The sequence below is a fragment of the Podarcis tiliguerta genome (assembly GCF_965153285.1).
Source record: "Podarcis tiliguerta genome assembly, chromosome: 4".
Classification (NCBI taxonomy): Eukaryota; Metazoa; Chordata; class Lepidosauria; order Squamata; family Lacertidae; genus Podarcis; species Podarcis tiliguerta.
Window position 1 is genome coordinate 43,874,058 of NC_139537.1, and position 16,819 is coordinate 43,890,876.

At 39.9% G+C, this 16,819-nt stretch overlaps 1 protein-coding gene and 1 long non-coding RNA gene across 7 annotated transcripts in view; one reads left to right on the forward strand and one right to left on the reverse strand.

The window, feature by feature from the left end:
- LOC310677015 overlaps positions 1-5,010 on the reverse strand; it is a 142,223-nt gene extending 137,213 nt beyond the window's left edge. For all 4 annotated transcript variants that reach the window (XR_014510850.1, XR_014510851.1, XR_014510852.1 and 1 more), the window contains exons 1-2: positions 4,915-5,010; positions 4,106-4,250 (exon numbers count right to left, since the gene is read on the reverse strand). This is a non-coding gene — a long non-coding RNA (uncharacterized lncRNA). The remainder of the gene's footprint in view (positions 1-4,105; positions 4,251-4,914) is intronic.
- The window catches only part of LOC310677010 (uncharacterized protein), a 169,169-nt gene that overhangs the window by 6,263 nt on the left and 146,087 nt on the right, over positions 1-16,819 (forward strand). The gene's annotated exons all lie outside the window — the stretch shown is intronic.

Here is a 16,819-nt window from a genome sequence, read left to right on the forward strand (position 1 = left end):
TAGCTTTCATCGGGTGAGGGATTTTTTTGAAATCTCACCGGGGGGTGGGGGAGAGCTTGGAAGAGCCTGGGAAAGGGCCAGAGTTCAGCAGTAGAGTTTTACATGCAGAATGTACCAGGTTCAATCTGCAGCATGTCAGGAAGGGTCAGGAAAGCTTACTGTTTGGGTGCAGCACTCCATACTTTCAATCAGTGAAGACCAGGGATGGGGAACCTGTCGTTCAACTACAATTCCCATTTCTCTAACCACTGACCATGCTGGCTGGGGCAAATGGGTTGCAGTCCAAAACATCTAGTGTCCCACAAGTTCCCCACTTCTGGTGTGCACCAAACTGAACTGATCTGACTCAGCAGAAGACATCTTGCTGTGTTCCAAAGCTCCTAAACTTGCAAAACTGGTCGGACCGGAGACATAAAAATTTAAATTGTTATATTAATTCTAACAAAACTGCTTCTTTATTATTCTATCTTAGAGGCAAACACTGGAATGCTTAATAAATGTAACTTTCCTTTTAATTCTTCTGTTTCCATAATCATTTTATCAGTGTCATAAAACTCTACTAGACTGCACCATTAGCTAATCCATTGCAATTATCCATTTTTATTTTTAACTTTTTGCAGCTTCTTTTGTACATTACTATGCATGCAAACTACCTAATGTAAGTAGTAATAAAGCTGCTAATAGTAATGGAAAGGTTAAACTTAATATAATTAAGCCTGATGTTCAATTAAAACTGCCCACTATCTAAGCACAATGCCAGAAAAGACGATAGTAGATTATCTATCTTGCCATCTAAACAGCAAACATACCTATTGTACCACCTTCCTATCACTGCTGGACAATAGTGTTTCAGTGGTTTGCAACCATTTTTCAGTGGTTTGGAAAGCCTTGAGCAGCAATGATATTCCATGGATATTTTTTAACCTGATGGTTGCCGAATTGCAATCTTTGTAAAATAAATACAATGTGGATGGAATGACTGGCCTATTTTATGTATGTTACTGAAAATAAATTCATGTATACTACAGTACAGGAGGCATGATCACAACCACAGCTTGATACAAGCAGTACTATACACCAGAGCTTAGAATTTGTTCTGATATTTCATGTGTCTGAAATCTATTGTCTATGTCTGACTGAAAGACATAAGGATCCTTTAGTCAAAGGCTGTGCCCTCCTTCGTTAGTACAATGCCATGTACAATGACGGCATATACTATGTCATTTTAAGAGATTATGATACAAACAAGGATGTTCCCTACTGTGTATACTGTACTATCTTGGCTGAAATCCAGTGGACATTTAAACATTATTGTGAAAATGGCCTTATCCCACTGATTTCTGTCTGAGCAGGGGTGGGAACCTCCAGCCCACAGGCCAAATACAACACCTTTTATCCAGGCTTGGAGACTCGTCACGTCCATTCCAGTCTTGCCTCTGCATACTCCTCAAGTGCTTCGGCCTACCTAGAATGTGTCTTTGAAATGTAATGATGCACTTTGCTTGCCTGGGAAAATGCATAAGATAGTGTGTAGAAACCTCTGTCTTCTCCATGACTAGTCAAATCCATTCCTCAACCCACCTTTGGTTCTGGCCCTACTGCCCGCCACTGACAAGCAACTCCTGGAGGCTTGCCCATCAGGGAATGCAGCTGAAAAGGTACCCCGACCTTGTGTCAGATTTAACCTTAGTGTGTTAGTACTAGCATGTCATTTCAAGGGATCAATACATGTTAACTTTTTGTCAGAATGCATTCATATCAGTGTAAATAATTTCATCTTATTTTTATCCTCTTATAAGTTAACTCTCCTCACTTGGGTTGTGTTATATATATATAGAGAGAGAGAGAGTTAGCTAGTTAGTTATCAGGCATGAAAAACCTTTCAAAAAATCAAGCAAATGCATATGGAAGTTGCCTCTGCCTGATTTTCAGTGATTCCTCCTTACCCCCTGCATTCCACCTCAGCCCACCCAATTCAGGAGGTTCCCAGGAGAGGCTTTTCAGGGAACTGCTAGGGCGTGACCAGAAGCACCATCAATACACCAGCACATCTCTGGATGCAAGTCACAGGCGTTTTATCTTAGGAAATTATGATGAAGATGTAACCATATTTCTTTTAATAAATATGGAAAGGCTTGTGTTATTCAGAAGACATTTGAAACCTCTGGAAATCTCCTACATTACTTAGTGTCTCCAACTCTGATATTTCTTAATAAATTAGAGCAATATGGTAAATGGTATCTCATAAGGAGATACAGTGGTACCTCGGGTTACATACACTTCAGGTTACAGACTCCGCTAACCCAGAAATATTACCTCGGGTTAAGAACTTTGCTTCAGGATGAGAACAGAATTCGTGCTCCAGCAGCAGGAGGCCCCTTTAGCTAAAGTGGTGCTTCAGGTTAAGAACAGTTTCAGGTTAGGAACGGACCTCCGGAACGAATTAAGTACTTAACCCGAGGTACCTCTGTACTATGCTGCATGTAAAAAAAATCTAGCAGCCACTGCAGATAGGGCAGTAGGACTGTGATATGACATTGGCAGTTACTTTAGATCAGAATCCTGTTCGCTGGACCTCTTTCAGCCTACATGCATTCAAGAAGTCTTACAGAAAGCAGGCTCTCTGCTCACATAGGTAAGCCTATACACAAACTTTTTGTGTACACATTAGATTGTGCATAAAGTCTATTACATCTCCTTCTACATTTCACCAATTAAAAGACAGTTTTGTTATAGATCCTTAATAGTTGCAACTCAAAATTCCACATACAAGAAGCAGAAAGCAAAAGACCTGATAACAAGGCTATTCTTGACTAAACCAAACCAATCACTAAATACTCTAGGACTGAGCAATCTAGTAAGTCAAGTTACATACCTAAAGTGAAAGACAAAAAATTCCCATACCAATTTAACCTAGGTGAATATACCTTTCTTAGCTCAACATGGGGTACAAGCTATGCCCCAATTTCAAAGCAAAATTTGAACACCAAGTTCTGTCTGAAAGCAATTTCCAACCTTCTATTGCATCTCCACAAGCAGTTACTGAATTGTATTGTACTGAGAGCCAGTGTGGTGTAGTGGTTAAGAGCGGTAGTCTCGTAATCTGGGGAACCGGGTTCGAGTCTCCGCTCCTCCACATGCAGCTGCTGGGTGACCTTGGGCCAGTCACACTTCTCTGAAGTCTCTCAGCCCCACTCACCTCACAGAGTGTTTGTTGTGGGGGAGGAAGGGAAAGGAGAATGTTAGCCGCTTTGAGACTCCTTAAAGGGAGTGAAAGGCGGGATATCAAATCCAAACTCTTCTTCTCCTTAATATTTGAAAGATACACTCCATATTAAACACCTCTGATTCTTATTACTTTTCTGCACACACACTACTACTTAAAGTGGAATTTCTCTTTCCCCTGTTCCCATTCCTGCCCCTGATCCATCTCTTTTTTTCTCCTCCCCTGCTCAGCACTAGAATAGCATAATCTAGCACAGGTATGACTAAATGGTGAACCACTATCATGTAAGCTTACAAATTGGGCCATCCCTCTCATAATTTAATTGTGAGGCCTAATATAGTGATAGGCACCATGTAAGCAATAAATGTTTACATTATTAGTAAATAAATAAATAAACGTCATTATTAAAGATAACTGCACCCAAAGACAAAGGCAAGTAGTTGACTCTTGACCTTACAGAAACTAGGGCCTCTTAGAAGTTCACAAAATAGAATGCTTGAAAGTAATTTGGAGCATTTACTGAGTTTCTGTATTTTGCAGCTACAAAGCAACAATCAGTAAACAACAAGGATTAGGATTTGAGATAAAAGCTTAAGCAGTAGGTAACAGAGGCAGAGCAAATATACATCAGCCTCATTTAAGAAACTCTCTCCACTACCACACCTTCTACTGTGTGAAATAATGGTGGAATACGATGTGAAAGAGGCCTTTAATGCACCAGATATTACATAACAGATCAGTGAGGTGAAAATACAGAAGTGTATTCTAGAGGATGGAACTAGTGCATTTTAAAGATTAGGTGCTAAATTTTAAAGGTCTAAAACAACTATGGCAGTAGTAGGCAGGGCAATTAATATGTGCACTACCACCTTACCTTACCTTAGTTATCTTCTGTTTCCCACGAAGACCACTGCTACTGGTGTCTCCCAGAAAGAATAAAGCCTCAGACTGCTTTTCCCTCAAATCAAGAACTTGGCACAGGAGCAGAAAAGGAAGATTTGTTAGCCACGTCCACGGGAGAGACCTACAACAATGGGGGGGGGGGGTGGAGAGAGATGTTACTAAATAACAAAAAATAAGCTACTCCTGCTCATTGTTAAGCAAATAAACTGTCAAATAAGTCCCCAAAGAGCAACAGGGTGGTTTGCACATGGAATGGGTTGCTCCACTCCTATGATGGGGGGGGGGCTGAGTTTGCATTCACTAGTGTATGAACAAATATGCTAAAATGCTAAGCAGATACTAGCCCAGGCAACTGACAAATAATTTTGGAGTTGAGACCTGCTAGTAACTTAAAATAATATATACATGCAAGCTTTTCCTAGGCAACAGGCTGACTGAGGCTGCCTTCCAATTGCTAATTTACTTGGTAGTAGCTCCCATTTAACAGAGTGGGCCTTTCTTCTCAGTAAGCAGGCCCAGGGTAAATTTGGGGTGCAGCAGTTTGGTTTTTTTAACAAAAAGACAGAAGAAAATGTTACTAACTTCTCCTTTTTCACGGAAGAAACCCAAAGGTTTGCTTTTATTTCGTCTGAAGAGGGAACAGCTGCAAAATTAATGGCAAATTTGCATACCAGTCAGATAAGACTGTAAATTTTTAGTGTGGTCAGCATTTGTTGGATACAAAACCCCTTCATTCCCTCAGAACAGACAACTCACAACACCCGTCCTCCACAAGGAACACCTACCCTGAAACAGGTCAGACTGCTACTTCTAGACTACAAAAGCAACCGACTCTCCTTCTACAGTAGGGAAGAGTGGAGCAGCCTGGGAAGAAGGGGCGGAGCTGGGGCTGCTAACTATACTGAGCATGTGCAGCATTCCAAACTAGCTGAGTTCTGATTTAAATGCAGGTGGGCTGCAGCTGTTCCTGATGTTCCTAGTACAGCAACACATCTCTGATTATCATCATCAAACAAACATGGTAGAGCTGGGTGGTGAGTAAGCTGTTGTATTCATCCTTGGGGGATTGAGCTAGGAAAGGCATATCTGGCTCATGTGTCCATTCTGTTTGTCATATCTTAAGAGACGGGCTGTTGTTATTTTGCTAATGAGTCCAGTAATGGGATGGCACAGAAATATTGCTTATAATGAAATAATGAAATAATGCTGGTGCAGTAACCCTCCCTAGGACCAGCCAGTGTTGTATATTTTCCTGGCCTTCTCTGCATATAAATGAAGTGTAAAAGTAGACAGCGATTCCTCATAAAACCTTTCCTTCCACAACCAGACAAATTATAATCACTAGTACAGGTATGAGGAACCAGTGGCCAGCATGGTGGGGAGGGAGTTGACACTGGAGAGCCCTAGGGTTTTGACAAGCCCTGGCAGTTTGGCCAGCCGATTGGATGCGGCATAAGATCTTCTGAGAAAGGTTTCCAATCTAGGCTCTCCAAACAAGAACTGAAGGCTGCAAAATCCTGCCTTACGTTCTCACAGCCAAAGGGGAATAGTTAAGGCCTGCCACTGCCAAGTTGGAACGGAATAGGGAGCATGTGTAACTGACCCTTTCTAATTAGGATGAGACTATGGCTCTAGTCAGGCATTTTCTCCATTTTGATTGTTGTGGGCATTGTGGAAAAATTAAAATTGTGATTCCCAGCCCCCCCTTTTTTCTGGTGATCAAACTGCTGCTCCTTCTAAGATTTAGCCATCTAAGAATAGGGTTCATCTGAGGGCATTTTACTGAGGGGCACCGTAAACCAGCCTGAAGGAGGAGTCAGTCTGTTTCAGCCACAAGATAAGTTGATTTCTTATCTCAAAGGAAGAGAGAATTCTCTGTATTTTTTCAGCACACATGCTAGAATCTTGGTACGTAGTGTGCTTTTGCTGAACTAGAAGTGCAGTCCTCTTTTGTCTGGGAATGCCTGCTTACCCTCAATAGAGGAGCACAAAATAAGTAACACTATGGAATAAACATCTCATGCAGGCCGTGCTTCAGAGTGGCAGGTGTAACACCTTTATGCAATTATGAAGTATCCTCATATCTGTGCATTACATTCCTAGCAACAGCTGTCAGTGATGTGGAGACAATGCATGCACAATGCATGAGGTGCCGCTTCAGCACATGCACATGGCGCAATAGACCGCTTCTGCGTATACACTTCCAGGTTTGCTGTGTTTGCAACCCAAAAGTTACATTACACGAAGGTAACATAACCCGGAGGTCCACTGTACTGATGAGTGGAACAGTCCACTGCAATGTGCTGTTTGGATACTGTTGGGTATGCATCTAGTCTGTAGAAGGTAGGGTTGAGACAAACAGGAGAAATATACATTGTGATTTCCCACTAAGCACCTAAGCGCCGCCCCTTTCTCCTGGCCTCTCTTATGCAAGAATATGCCATGAAAGTAGTTCTAGCCATGTAGTTTTAGATTCAAAACCCATCCTTGTGAATATCAAGTAACTGTAAATAAGGAACTTTTTTTCTTTACTAATGGAGCTTCTGTATGTTTTATTTTGCCTTTTAAGCAATGCCAGTGACATGTGAAAATGAGACGGGGGGGTGGTGGTGAGAATAATTCCAGGCAGCTCCAGTTTCCAAGCTTTTAACTCTGCTGCATATGTGTGTGTGCATAAAATAAGCCAACCAATTTAATTTTTTTTAACCTATCAAGAACTAATGTGATGATGTGATTTTCAGCACTAGTCAAGAGGAGCTAAAGTGTTTAAATTGGCCTGAGAATCAAGCTGTTAGTTACACATCTACAACTTGTATATTTGTGTCACAAGCATAATGCTGTTGGGAAAGTGAATAACTTCTAAAAATGGAAGTTAGTCAGAAGTGTTCATTTACTCAGATTCTCCTCAGCTGTAATGGATGGTAAATGTTTGCTTTACTCTGTGTAGGTCCCACATTATAAGAAATTGCAATGAATATTCATTTTGTTGCCTTACCACTTTACCATCAATGAAAATGAGGGATTAACTAAGGCAATACTTTATTTCCTTCTGTAATTGTGAATGCATAACATTCATTATATTATTAATCCATCTTGAAATGTTCATACAAAGCTATTTTGAGCCATTAGTTGCGTCACTGTAATTGATGGATTACTGCATTAACGTTTAATTTAGTTTTGTTTTCAAGGCATAACACTCAGTTTCATTCAAGTTAATTGTATAACCAAATAAGGAAATAAATTGTTCCAGGAGAAAGCATAATGCGATTTAAGGATTCTTCCCAATTCAAGCGATTTGTTTTTGGCCTCAGAAGAAGTTGCAGTTTAAGTTTTAGATTTGAAATCTAAAAATGCCACACACACACACACACACATACACACACACACCAGGCTGAAAGGGGGGTGGGAGTTTTTCAGCTGAAAATTGTGCTTGAAAGAAATTTGAACAATTTTTTATTCATAAAGGCTTGATAAGTAAATTCTTAAGTTTCTCTTCCTCTACCAGAGTTTAATTCCCTCTCCAAAACCAAGACTAGATAAGGTATTATTTTGACAACACATAAAACAACAAATAAAAACTAGACTCTGTTAAATTATAAAATACTAGTATAAATTAAAATTATTCAGTATGGCACACCAGATTCCCCATCCAACTGTATTTAAAATGTTAAGTCACCAACATTATGTTGTTATTCGTTGTTTCTCAAATTATACTTATATTTAAAATGTATTGTATGAGCCATATTTGTATTCACTTGTCTGTCCTAGTAAGAACATTTATCTAATACAAAAAATATGCATATGCCCATTTGGCTTCTGTATGTTTTTGAAAACTGTGTCTCAAGTCTGTGAAATGTTACAGTCTATAGTTTCACCGGTGCGGTAATTTCCTTTTTTCCTCCTAAGCTTTTATAAGAGGCTGTTTATACTTAGGCCACAGATCCATCTAACCCCGCACCTCTACTTTGACTGGTACTTCTCTCTGCGAGAATACTTCTCTATACGAGAAGACGGGTACTTCTCTCTTCCAGCTTACAACCTGATCTTGTTAAGGCAAAGAGGCAAAGAATGAACCTTGGCTGCGCAAAACACGAGGTTTATCATTCAGAAGTCTCTCCCTTTCCCCAAAGGTCCAATCTTTTCACCTTTTGGGCAGAGGTTCCAACTTGAGCTGACCACCATGTTACTGCAAACAAGTAGTTTACTAGCTGTGAACTGCTCTTTATCTGCCGATACAGCAAGTCTTAGGATCAGGCTGCAAGGGGTACATTTTATTATATATTGTTTCGGAAAGAAAAATGAAGAGAGAAACTGCAAGCGTGAGAAATTACTCTGGTAGATGCAGCATAGCTCATTTGCCTCCAGCATCAGCTGGGGGTAGATGTCATATATTCATGTCATGGCATAATGGCACACTCTAGGCTATTCTCATATACATTCTCATTCCAAGCTCATTTGTCAGTTGTCTGTAAATCCAACATCTTCCTCATGCGGGCTAGTTTATATATCTTTTTCTCAGCTGGTTGTAAACAAATTCCATGTACTGTATGGCAGGTGACAAATAGATGGAATTGACCAGGTGAGGTTTTGGTGCAATCTACACATTGCAGATAGGCCAGGCTGCGGCTTATTTACTGGAATTATTTGGAAAGGAAGGCAGCTGTCATATCACAAGAAAATATATATATATAAATAGTTGCCTTGCAGGACTGAACCCGTTGTTGTTGCTTGGAAGGATTTGCTTTGTACTTGTAATTGATTGCTTTGTAATAGTTCAGCTTAAATGCATAAATCATTATGAAGCACTTAGGCAGTTCTATATTCCTATCCCATTTGGTGTCTGACTTGATCATATGGGGGGGGGGGGAGAGGTTGGCATCATGAATCTACTTGCAGGCATTGGTAATCCCAATAGTGGCAAACCATGTGACTGTGCACAAGTCTGTGAGGGTACAGTCATATATTGTACTTAGGTACAGTCCTCTGCCATATTTGGGGAATTCTCCACGTATGAAGAAATAAATTGGTTTGTTAGTGAGAAGGAAATGTGTGCTGTTGTTCTGAGTGACTTCCAAGATCCAGCCACAGATTGTTGAGTGTCAGCTGGGGGGAAAAAGGAAAACAGATGGGCAACGAGAATTCACCTGGTTGAACCTCTAAATATCTAGTACCCTGGGGGGATGATTAGGGAGTCAGGGGAATGAGTAACTCTGTGTTCCAAGGGTAAGAACCCTCAGGTCCTGAATGAAGCCCTCCAAACCTCTGTCTGACCTTCAGCATTCCCGAGACCACCCTCTCGCAGGCACTGTTTCACACCATGAGTGTTTTTACCTGGCTGGAATGTGTCCTTGAACCCTGATAATGGCTCTGTCTTGTCCGTCCTCAGAAATTTACGTTTATTACTCTGCTCACTTTTGCCTCTGGCCCCACCCACCAGTGGTATGTGGCTCCTGGAAGATTGCCCAAGAGGTGATGCAGCCCTTGGGCTGAAATAGTTCCCCCCAGCCTGCTGCACACTGTACATAGCACTGACTGAAGAGGGAACAGAAAATGGGCACCTCCAGAAACTCATCCTGTACCCCTTGGTACGCTAATAAAATGCTTGGGTTCAGGGCTGACAGCCCCAAACCTGGGCCCAGCAGCACTGTTTTGCACAGTAGGGGAATGCTTCAGAAAGGTAGAAGAAAAGAAATTATAAATATATATATTCCTTTTATTCTCCTGAAATTACTTCCACCCCACTCAGGAGCTTTAATGGTACTCAAAGGCTGCCTGGAGCTCTGAATAGGAGCATCCTGGACAGTGACTGAAGAAAATTTTGTTGCAAATCATACCTTGTAAGATTATATTATCATGAAGTATATAATATTGTAGTTGTTTAGGTCAGATTGCCTCGGCTGTTTTGTTGCCATATCGTGAAAAGTCATGTGGGCTCTGTTCACAAATATACAGGCTCACTTCCCATTCCATTGAAATCTCATCTTCAAATAATGCTTCTTTCTATAATCTAAATCTCCTGCTTAGAGCTCATCCACAAGCAGTCAAAGCAATTACCTTTTTAACTTTGTCCTCCTTGTATATATTAAAGCAGGATTTTCATAAGGGTTCTTATTTATATTAATATATTTTACTTTTTTCTATTTACTTTATGTATAATACATAAAGGTAAAGTGGTTTGAACTGATCTATTAAATCAGTCTTTATTTGCATATTATTCAAACAGTTCACTATTATGCTGTAGAAAGCAATAGATGGAAACATTCTGATGCCCTCATTCTTTCTTGAACTGCAAGTAATCTCTGATCTCAAAACCTTTGCAAATCAATGCAGGATTGTTTATTATACTGGAAAATGTTCTTGTCTTCTTAAAAAGACTGTGTGTGTGTGCATACATGTTGACAAATAGGAAAACATATCCATGGAATGACTGAGAACACATTATTTATTATAGGTTGCTGATGATCTAATAATTCACAACACAGCAAACCAGCAGCATCAAGAAGTATCCTGAAAGCTCATTAATAACTTTTTTTAAAATGATGCATTCGTAGGCTGTCAATTGTTCATGCTGTCTATGGAACAATGATTTTTTTTCCAGTTGTAATTATATTATGCACGTTTTAAAAATGTATGCCGTATTTGCATCTGAATATTTCCCCTGAATAAATGATTTGGATTTTTTTCTCCAGCCAGAATAAATGCAAACATAGGCCTTTTCCCTCTTATATAACTGTCTATATGAGAAATGCTACTTCGAATTCCTATAATATTCTTTATGAACAAACTAGATTTGACTGGGCAGACCAGTATGTCATGTTGGGTTGCTGCCATAATCCCAAAAGGTGGGGGTGGTGGGAACTTGAAAGCACAGAGGTAGGGGAGGGAGGTGAACTCCTGCTTTTCTCCCTCAAACCTTGTCTTTCCCACCCGACATATTTTCTTGTAACCGCTCCCCCCTCAAAGAAGAAGAAGAAAGCAGCCAGAGAAAGGTATATTCAAAAACAAAAAATGTGATAAGAAAGAGTACAGCTCTGCCTTTCCATCTACACAATTTGGCTCTTGAAATCTACCCCAGCTTCCCAGGTTGGATTGTGGCTGTCATTATCTGCTGTACTTCTGTGTGAGACAAAACATTATTTATTTTATGCATTTATATTTTTAGAAACATTAACTTCACCAGGGCTTGATGGGGAAAAAACCTGATAGAAATGAAAATGAATATTTAAATAAATATAACAGGAAACTTTTTGCAACTTAGGCTGCAGTCCTAAATTGGCCTCCTTTAAACACTTGCCTTGGAGTAAGTTCTATTGACTCCTGGGTAGACATGTATACATTACTGATTGTTCTTGTTTGTCAAAGTTGAGTTCAGAAATGCTAATAAAAATCAATAAAGTTATGCCCAGTAAGGCTTTGCATTGTACTGTTGAGAATATATTAACTTATGGTTTGTGTGTGTGGTTTGGGAGCTGCACAGTCAGGGGAAAAACCAATGCTGTCCAGGGTTGTAAAGACTGCGGAGAGAATAATTGGGTGCACTCTTCCCACCTTAGATCAAATCTATGCTTCCAGGTGCTATAAGAAAGCTGCAGCGATAGTGCAGGATAGTGCACACTCCAGAAATTATCTCTTTCAGCTTCTGCCTTCTGGAAAAAAGGTAAAGGGTTATAAAGACTAGGACTAGCCGCCTGAGAAACAGTTTCTATCCAAATGTGATTTTGGTTTTAAACATAGTGTAAGGAGTCTCTATGGGAGTGTATTGTATATTAAAAATGGGGTATCAGAATTTTTATGGGGCTAACCAGGCTGGGATAGCAGGTTTGTTGGTTTTGAATGTCTTATGTAGATCCCCCCCCCCCCAATTTAGTTGTTCTGTATGGGGCAATGACAATAAAGATTATCGTATCACATCGTATCGTAAAGGAAGTATTGTTGGGCTTTTGTTCCACGTAATTGCCTGTTGCACCTATTCAATCTAACATGGTGCATGGGCTGCAATTCTATGGTGTCTTGGAGGCTTTAGGACTGATTAGATCACCCTCTTCTACACTGGAAACAGAACTCCAGTGTCATAGAGTGAGATCCTTCAATGCTCTGGCTCAACCGACATTTGCGCTATGACCTGCGGGCCCCAAAATTTGGGGTGACATCAGGAGTGACTGGGGGCATGCTAGGGGAAGAAGCTGGGATCCAAAATCCAGGGTTCCTGACCTGCTTCCCAACTGAGAAGAAAATTAGAAGAGCTCAGGGACATGCCTAAATCTCACATTCACTTTCCCTCCCATTGTTTCCAGTGGAAAAGAATGTGTTGTGGGGGAGTTGTTTTAAAAACAGGTGAGCTTTGCAGCCGTTAGCATATGGTTGATTCTACTTGTCTAAATGAATTGGGCAATGTTGTTGCTTCTCTTGTTTTAATGGGGGGGGGGGGGGAGTGTTCAAATATGTACCGTAATCCCTTTCCCCCATGCACCTGCATTTAAAGTGGTAGAATCCGAGAAAGATTGTAAAAGTACCACCACCACCATCCTGTATTAATGGCAACTCAATTCTCCGCATTCTGCTCAATAACAGAAGTATCAGCAGGCAGAATTGCAAGTTTATAGCATTATACAAACCTTTAGGGAGGGGAGAAAAGTTAGTCCAATGTGGACTGAACATGCTCCGTGTGCATGGAATACCAGCTGCTCAAGGGTGGGAAAGAATGGAAGGCCAAGATAAAGGGGAATAGGATGGAATATTCTAGAACAGGCTTCCTCAACCTCGGCCCTCTAGATGTTTTTTGAGACTACAATTCCCATCACCCCTGACCACTGGTCCTGCTAGCTAGGGAACATGGGAGTTGTAGGCCAAAAACATCTGGAGGACCAAGGTTGAGGAAGCCTGTTCTAGAAAAAGGCACAACAGGCTGGCTGGGATCCTGGATCCTTTCAGCTCAGTACTGACTGCAGTGACTGGCACTGACCTTCCAGATTTAAATAATAATAATAACAACAACAACAACAACAACAATAATAATACCTTTATTTTCAGACAGAATTTGCTTCTTAGCCCTACCTGGAGATTCCAGTAATCAAACCTTGGCCATTTTGCAGGCTCTGCCACTGAACTATGTCCCTTTCCCAAAGCACTCCTCATTGGAACACTATGGCAGGTCCCAGTTGTGCAACCCTTATTCATACAGCCACAGTCATTTGCAATGTACATATATCCTCCTGTCAAACACCTCTATATGCTGCTCAGAAGGTTATGATAGCACCTGTGTGCATGCAAATATAGCTTCTGTTCCAAATGTAGGATGGATCATGTGGAGAGTCCCTTTGCATATACAATTGTTTATTAGGACTGTTTCTTAGCTCCTTTCTGTTCACCACCTCCCTCCAAGAAGGGAAAATAATAGGAAGCACAGAGGTAAGAAAGAGAGAAGTGTGCTAAGTTTTTTTTTTTAAAGAGGCCCTCATTACAGTTAGTAAGATATGGGTGATATTAGCACATGGGATAACAAGAAGCTTGCCGTGTGGTTGATGTATAAAATATGTGCCTCGATATCTTGCTTATTTTTAGATATTCTTTCTCTTTTTGAATTTCCATAATGAGCATGTTATGCCTGTCAGCATCCTAGTTCCTCACTGAAACCTTCCGTCTCTTTTATCACCAGAGTCTCAAATGTCTTGTCAAACCTCGTAATTATTTCCTAGAGTCAAATCTGCCATTAATCCTCTCAGGAAAGCTCATGCAAAGTACCGTCACTCAAGGGGCATGAAGGGAGGAAGGACATGATGTGTCTGTGTCATCTCTTCAGTCTTCATGGTTCGTTGTCTAGGAGGAACTGAAACTTAAGTAACATGCCCCAGATAGAGGCACAATAGATAATATTACCTTTTGATATTCCATTACAATGCAAACTAGAGAAAAATAATAATGGTGGCAACATTCTCTCTCCTTTTTCTTTTTAACTTGGGTCCAATAAAAAAAAGAGAGAGAGAGAAAGCACATTCCATCCACTGAAACAACAAAGACTTATGAAACAAGAAAAGTAGTGGGGAACTAATTATCGTTCCTTCGTATTTGGCCATGCAAAACATACCGTTTTGGTGGCACATTATTTTCATGCATTAAAATATGCGTTCTTAATTATGTGCATTATTAGTTCCCAATCACTACCATGAAGGCACATCTCTGTGCTCTCTTCCTATCAGTGTTGCTCTTCCTACACTGGAGGAAAATAGTGTGCTATTTTGAAATACTAACTTTTTTATCATAGTCTCATTAAGCAGAATATTATTGCAGTTTGGGGGGAAAGGTGCTAATACTGCTGTGCAACATGTAGTGCATGCTCAAATGGAAGCCCATAAATTGAGTTCACCAACAGAAAACAGTTATTCAGAAAAACTGAGGTCTAATTCATGTGGCTCCTGGGCACACAGAGCTTTTGATGGACAGTAAAGGAGGTGCTTTTTCTGCTTCATGTGTGTTGAGATTCCCAGAGAGTGTGTTTAGCTGTGTGCACAAAGTCAGAATATATAATTTTCTTTCTGGACATGCAGTGAGGTAGCCTTCCAATGAAAGCTGAGTGTTGCACCCAGAATTGTACCTGAATGCCCCAGTATAATATCTTTATCAATTGAAGGTATCTGAGGTCAGAACAGGTTCTGTTCTGTTATTTGCAGTTGAACATTGCAATACAAATATCACAGATCTGAGTGGCAAGGTTTTGAAAAGTCTCTGCCAGTGTTAGAGCAGAAATATCATTTGAAAGGTGTCAGTTCTTTTAAATAATTGTTAACTGTAACTTCCCTTTTCTGCATATACCACACACTTAGGACCAATAAATTGATACAAAAACAGTAATGGGTTCTTTTAAGTGTGCTCAGAATACTGATGAAAAACCAAATTAGTACTCCAGATCCCACTGAAGTCAGTTACAAAATTACCGCTGACTTTTATGGTTCTGGATTGCAAGCTGAATTATCTTAGCAGGGCCAGTTACTATCTCACAGTCGAGGCACAGCTGGTTTTAATGTGTACATTTCTTGCAGCAGGGATGTCTGCAGGATTAACTTCAGACTTGAAAGTGAAAAGATAATGTAAATGTGAGAGAATAAAACCAGGTCATAGAAATTGTAGCAGCATATGGTGCAAAAGCTGAAAATGTGCATGATGCAAAAATAGCTCCAAATCATAGATATTTAATGGGCTTGAACTGGCTGTCTGTCACCTGTGAGCCTCTTCTAGCCAATGTCTGAGCTGCTGTGATTTCATGACATGTTCAATGTTATGACTATAGAGGTGGAAGGATCAGTCACAAAATTCTGACAGGCGAATGTGATGGAAATAAAAGACCGAATTGGCTGGGGGCAACATTGCATATTGCTGTGGAGGGGGGAGGATGACTTAAGTAGAAAGGTTTTCTAAAGAGAGAGCAGCTAGGCAAGAAGAGGTGGTGGAAGGGAATGTAAGATTAACCTTTGAAGATGCCACATCGTGCATGTATTAACACTCAGTTGTCTAATTCTAAACAAAAGTGAATTTGCTATGAGTGCACCCTAAAATACAAGTCTGCACACTTTTAAAACACATGAGGAAAGTGGTATTGCAGGTAAGATACACAATGAGTGAAGTTGCTGAAATCACAACAAATATTATTGTGATTACTGGAAATAGATATGGTTCACATGTTCAGAGCAGCTAATGCAAAATCTAAAAAGTATACAACTGGGGAAACATGTTAAAAAACAGGATATTTAAAATTCCTGGCAATACTTTAATTACTCAGATGTTAACTTGGCTACAGCAGAATGCAAAATGAAGAGCAAAGACATATTTCTGCAAAGTACTTCAGGATTGTTTTGTTCCATGGCTTATTTGAAGCATTTGTCTGGTTTGAGGCTATTTTGGATGAAGTCCTAGAAAATGCATGAAGTTTGATAAATATGGCTGGTTCAGAGGAACGCCCATGATGATAAAATATAATTAGGCTTAGAATATTGTTCATGGCGATGGGAAGCAAACTGAACAGTCTGGGTCATCAATAAAAGTTAGTTTGAGGAAATATCAGATGACTTAATAAGTTTAATTGGAGTTTTATTATCTGAGAGGGGGGACCTAGTGCTAGGAAGTAAGATCATTTTAGGAACAATTGCATATGCAATTAAAATTCATCTTGATGAAATCTAGAGGGGGCAAAGCAACAGATGCAAATGTAGTTAAGTGGCAATGTTAAAATAATTCTAAACAGAAGGCCTCTTAAAATACATAAATAGAAATGCATTTAGTTGGAAAGTGGGAAATCTAAATAAGAAAGAAAGATGCAGCACAAGTTAAAAACATAATTAGAAAAATAAAATGTAAAGAGTATTTTAGATTGAAAAAGAATCTTGTTTTATTGACTGTGTCTGCAAAAAATAAAATAAAATGAAAGCGTAGTCTGCTTAGGAAAATGGAACACTAGAAAATGTGTGCAATTATTTGTGGTGTAGGGAGAAGATGGCAAGCTGAAATTTCCAATCAGTATTCTTGTAGTATTTAATGCTGGTGTTTTGTAAATGTCTTTTAGTACTTAACATCTGTGTGAATCCATTTTACAGATGAAAGCATGTTGTGAGGTGTCTAAATCACACAGTAGCCCACAGCTAATGCTTACTTACAACACAGTGGTACCTCGGTTTAAGAACAGTCCTGTTTATGAACGAT